This window comes from Papio anubis, chromosome 4 (assembly GCF_008728515.1).
Source record: "Papio anubis isolate 15944 chromosome 4, Panubis1.0, whole genome shotgun sequence".
NCBI classification, from domain to species: domain Eukaryota; kingdom Metazoa; phylum Chordata; class Mammalia; order Primates; family Cercopithecidae; genus Papio; species Papio anubis.
Window position 1 is genome coordinate 25,909,665 of NC_044979.1, and position 6,077 is coordinate 25,915,741.

A 6,077-nucleotide genomic window follows, 5' to 3' on the forward strand; every position below is an offset into this window, starting at 1 on the left:
TAAGGACACCAGTCACATGACCTCATTTAATCTTAATTACCTCCCCAAAGGCCCTATCTCCAAATACAGTCACATTGGGCTTAGGGCCTCAACAAATTAATTTTAGGGGGATGCGATGCATTCTGTAACCTATGGTTATTTAGTGTAAGTTTCTCCTACCAACTGAAAGATCCCTGAAAGCCACAACTTCTTTGATTGTCGGTTCTATGCTGATCACGTCTTCTCTGGTCACTGTGTACCTCAGCACCCAGCATGTGGTCTGGCACACAGTAGATACTCCATGAACATCTTTTGGCTCACTGTCATCTCTTCCTGATCCTCTGCAAGAACGGAGCACCATTTCTGCTTTGGGAAGTAATAACAGAGATCTCTCATATATGCTTCAGACGCTGGTGTCAAGGTCAAATCCTGTCTTGGTTGTAATTACTTATCATGAGTGATAGTGCAATGCTAGAATGTTGGAGCTCTGCAATCCTTAGAAATTGAGCCGAATCCCCTGAACTCACAGATGAGGAACCTGGGCAGTGTTCTTACCCCAAGCCAGTTAGAGAAAGGGCTGGGGCTGGAGCTTGGGTCTCCTCTGAGGTGCCCTTTCTACTCATGACTCTGATCAGTGGTCCGGAAATTTACAAGTGTCCATGGAACTGGGTGCCATGGCTTTAAAACTTTTACAATTTGAGTATAGAAGCCAGGAAATTTATCATTGGAAAAATTGCATGCATTTTTTCCCTAGCTATAGATGAAAACTTTAACATTATTTTGGAGAAGATTAATCCTTTGTTCTGCAAGACCCCTTGAATGGCCCCTTTGGTTCCATCCATGCTGGGGAACTGGGTCGGGGGTGGCGGGGGCAGTGTTGACTCAACGCAGAGGTAAAGCCTGGAAAGATAAATGTTCTTTTTAGGAACATTTTACTACTGGTGATTGTGGGGGCGCATGGTTCTTGGCAGGGCTTCAGGGAATGAGGGACAAGCTGAGTGGCAAATATTATATTTTACTTTGCCTGAATTCTTGCTTTTTCTTATACACACAATGATGTGAGTGTATACATGGTCATGATGGTGAGAGGTCGGGGAGGTTGGGAGATGCTTTCAGGAAAATAGAAACAGAGAGAGGACACAAGAGCATGATGTTTGATCTTCCCTTTGTGCTGGAAGTGGAAACTGAGGCACAGGCTACCCTGCTATAGAAAATTAGCACAAAGATCTAAGGACTGGAAGAATTGTCACTGTCCCTTTTAAATGAGAAGCCCTGGATCTGCGCACCCAGGATGTGGAGGATGGATCAGCACTGAATCTCAGGCAGAGAAGCTATTCTGGGTCCACTGGCCTGGGTTATAAGGTCTGGGGGCCCCAGGCTCGGCACCGTGAAGGGTGTTTTCAGTCTATCCTTGGATGGTGAACTTTGATATGACCCGGATGCTGCAGAGTTGCTGCTCTGGGACGCCAACCCCTAGAGCACCATGTGAGGGGTGCCCACTGGAACTGGGAAGTGCTGGACACTTGGGTGTAATTCCTGAGGACCTTAGAGATATCTGGAGACTTGAAAAGATAAGATGTCTTGTGATTAAGCAGACTGGGGCTCAGAGTCATTGCTCTTTGTACGTTGAATGTCAGTGAGCATTTGTCCCCACGGGCTAAGACATTCTGGTTAGACACACACCAGAGCATCTCTTGCTCCCTCTAAGCTCAAAATGCTTCCTTACCATTATTATTATTACTTTTTATTTCATGTGATCAAGGTAAAAAGGGTAAAAGGGAGTGAAGATGTGATAGCCCAGAAACCATGGGTACAAATGATCAGCATTTTTTTTTCTTTTGTCTGTTTTTTGAGACAGAGTCTTGCTCTGTCACCCAGGCTGGAGTGCAGTGGTGCAATCTTGGCTCACTGCAATCTCTGCCACCTGGATTCAAGTGATTTTCCTGCCTTAGCATCCAGAGTAGCTGGGATTACAGGCACGGACCACCACCCAGTTAATTTTTGTATTTTTAGTAGACACGGGATTTCACCATGTTGGCCAGGCTGGTCTTGAACTCCTGACCTCAAGTGATCTGCCTGCCTCAGCCTCCCAAAATGCTGGGATTACAGGCGTGAGCCACCATGCCTGGCCCTGGCATTTTCTTGTATAGGAGTTTTACCAAGACTGTCTCAGTCTTCCAATTATCCTAGGCCTAGACCTGCTATGATGTGTGTTGATCTGCTCATGACCTCATGGGGTAAGCAGGGATGGGGACAGGGCTGTGCCTGGCATGACAGCTGCCCGTGATAGAGGGACAGATATGGGGAAACCAAACCACAGTCTCTCTTGCACACACAGCTGTGTAGGGAGGGGGCTGTGCACTGGGAGCGGAGGCTCCGTCGTGGCAGACCCTGGGGGTGGATGAGAGCCCAGGCTTCAGCCTGGGCCCTGGTCAAAAACTGTCAGGAAGCACTGCTGTGAAAGACAGCGGAGCCCAGCTGACTGTGGGGCTGTGGGCAGACTCTGCACTGATGGAGGCCAGCAAACTCCTGCTTAGTATCCATTTTTGGATTTAGGAGTTGAAGCCAAGGTAGAAAACTTTATAGTGGGGAGAAAGAAACTGAGCCACCATAGAAGCTTCCTGTCTCAGGATTAGTTCAGGATCTGGGCAGGGAGTGGAGGAGGGAAGTCTCTGTAGTCAGCCCATCGGAGATGGGGAGGCAAAGGCGTGAGAGATGAGGCAAAGCCTCCCACCTGCGGTTTTGGGATGTCTTGTCCTCATTTTCAGTTATTTGCTTGTTGATGGATTTTCTGCTGGAGTAACTACATCACAGGTGGGGAAACTGAGGCATAGGATGGGCCAATGCTAAGGCTGCCAAGGGTTTCTCATAGACTTGGAAGACAAGCATGGCTTCTGTCAGTCTTCCAGAATTTTCTTAGGCAGGAGCTGGGATGAGGGGCAGCTGAAAGCAAGTCTGGGGGCATCTTTGCTAATATTTTACTCCCAGTTAAAGAGCACTTCAAGTGTCTGAGAACGTCGTGTGGCCTTCCTCCTGTGCAGGTTGTGGAAAATTGCATTCTCCTGTGCTCAAGGCAATCAAGGAGAGCCTGGTATGTGCAGGACCCTGCTCTGGTATCTTTGTCAATTCCCCTGTGACCACTGCAGATTCAGAGACCACACTTCAATTATAGACCTAGCAGGTGAAGGGGTGCTTGGACAGGGCCATCACGTTGAGATCAATTCATCCTTTTCACAGCCACGGAAAGGGGGAAGGATTGTGAATACAAATTGTGGTCCTGGTCTGAAAGTGGGATGGGGGATGAGGAATGGAAGAGGGGATAGACAGAGAAAGAGAAGGGTGAGGGAGCTGAGAGCCAAGGGAATGATCAAAAGGCTCTTTGGGAATGGACTTGTAGAGCCAGCTATCTCTGCATTCCCTCTCGCTTATCCTTGTCATTCCAAGCATTTCTACAAAGCAGTGTTTAGGCATCAAACAATACCAAGAAGACTTGAGGCAATAGCTTCCTGGGAGGGAGCACGTGCATGTTGGGGAAGCTGGATAGAGCAGAATTCTTCCCAAGTCCCTCCCCACCTCCTGCATCCTTTGCATGCAGCTAGCTGTGGTCTCTGCAGCCTCATTCAAATAGCAAAGATGAGGGCTGGCTTGGGTTTGCCCAAGGGAGACGAGAATGATTCAGTGCCTGAGACCAGTGGCATTTTGAGAAGAGAATGAAGCTCAGAGAACTGCTAGGCTGGGAAGTCCTTTCTCTGCTCAAACAAGGCCACCTTATTGTGGTGCAGTGGGGGAAGCGTGTGGGGTGGCATCATATGAAATCTGACCTTCTAAGGCTTTACATGAATCTGGAAGGGCAACAGCAGAGCAGGGTTTTGGCAGGTGACTGGCTGCTACTCCCTGGGCCTTGTATGGCTGGGCTTTGAAGCCCACTTGCCTCAGGGAATTTGGGCATTTGTATAGCAACCATGGGATGGGAGCTGAGAGTGTGGGACAACAGCCAATCTATCACTCCTGGGGGATATTCCTTGATGAGGTCTCTGAAGCTCACAGATTCTTGGAAAACCATACTCTAGAAGCCCCATACCTGGAACATCAGACTATAGGGGATCTCCCCACCCATGTGGCTGGAAGTCCAGGCTGCTGGTGCCTCAGCTTCCCTGCTTGACTTGGGGTAGCCCCTTCTCTCCTCTGCCCCCTGCCTGGTTTCTTGTGGTCCCTCATTCCTAGGCCCCTGCACTCTCAGAAACCTCTTGGCTAAGGAGCTTTATTGGCATTTGGCTATGAAACCTTCGGTTTGCTTGGAGTTTTGTGCAGAGCTGAGCCAACCTGGGTGCTAGATGGGAGGCTTTGAGCTGAAAGTTTCTTGCGTTCATTTTCCATCCTTATTGCAAGATGGTGGATGCTTTCCTCACACCTCCCTCTGCACATTGGAGTCTTTTGAAGGGGATGCCCACTCCTGAAGCTCTCTACCCTCTGAGTTCTGTTGAGCGGGCTTCTCCTAACAGATCCCTGGAGCCTCCTCCTCTATCCCCCAGCCTCCGGAGTTGCATCCTATCTTTGCTGCCTGCAGATAAATACTTGTCATTCATTTACCTATTTCAAGTTCAATAACCTGGCCCTTGGAAAATTCCTGTGTTGTTAAGTATTAAACATGGAATTTTCTGATGCTGTTGCGTGCTTTTGCATCTTCTGGGGTTAGCTGGGGATTTGAGTCCAGCCTGACAGAGGCATGGGGCAAGGTGCAGGGCCATGGGGTCAGAAACAGCCCGTCCTGGGGAGCTGAGGAATTGTCATGGCATTTCTTCCTCTTCAGTCCTCCAGGAAACCTCTTAGCAATGTCAGCTCACATTGTTTTTTCCTTCTAATTGCTGGGAACTTTGTGTGTTCTAGCTCTTGGTTATTTTGAATCTAGCACTATATTTTGTCTTAGAATGTTTCATCCTGTGGGTGTATCATCCACCCAATTTACAAGCTCCTGGGGACAGAAGCTATATCCCTAAATCCAAGTATACAGTTCAAAAAAACTATTCAAGTTCTTACCCTGTGCCAGGTGCTGTGCTGGCATTGAGAGTGCAAAACTAAGTATGCTATGACCTTTGACCCCAAGGAGGAAGCAATGGACACATGAGTTCAGCAGAGCACAGTGACTGTATTAGGGTTCTCTAGAGGGATAGAACTAATAGGATAGGTATATATATAAAGGGAAGTTCATTAAGTATTAACTCACACCATCACAAGGTCCCACAATAGGCTGTCTGCAAGCTGTAAGCAGAGTGAGTCCAAGTCCCAAAACTGAAGAGTTTGGAGTCCAGTGTTCAAGGGCAGGAAGCATCCAGCACAGGAGAAAGATGTAGGCTGGGAGGCTAGGCCAGTCTCATCTTTTCACGTTTTTCTGCCCACTTTATATTCTAGCTGCACTGGCAGCTGATTAGATGGTGCCCACCCAGATTAAGGGTGGACCTGCCTTTCCCAGCCCACTGACTCAAATGTTAATCTCCTTTGGCCACATCCTCACAGACACACCCAGAATCAATATTTTGCATCCTTTAAAGTTGACACTCAGTATTAACCATTACAGAGGCCATCATGACAAGGCATGCATGCACATCCACATGTCCCAGACTACATGAGAGGTGGTGACCAGAGGGGGATCTCAGAGGGGCTCCTTGAGAAGCTGAGACCTGAGTGAGGCCTGCAAGGGTGAATAGAATTAGGTGGAAAAGGGAGAGGGCAATATTCAGAGAGAGCAGCATGTACAAAGGCCCAGGGGCACTTGTTCAGTAATCTAGAGGAAGTTCTATGTTTCTGGAGTATTGAATTTAAGGCAAAGAATGGGATAGGATGGTGTGGATAAGTATAGCTTTCTGTATGTGTGTGTGTGTAGTGTGTGTGTGTGTGTGTGTGTGTGTGTTGTGCCAGACCCCTACTTACTCCAGTAGGGATGGAACCATGTTAGAGAGGCCAAAGAATAGACCTGGAGCCAGTGAATGAGACATAGGGTTTATTGTGGCCTTGCATACGGGTAGACTAGTGGCAGTGGGCTGGACAAGAGAACTGCTGTGTGTAAAAAGTATGCAGTTTATATAGCATTTTCACTTAGC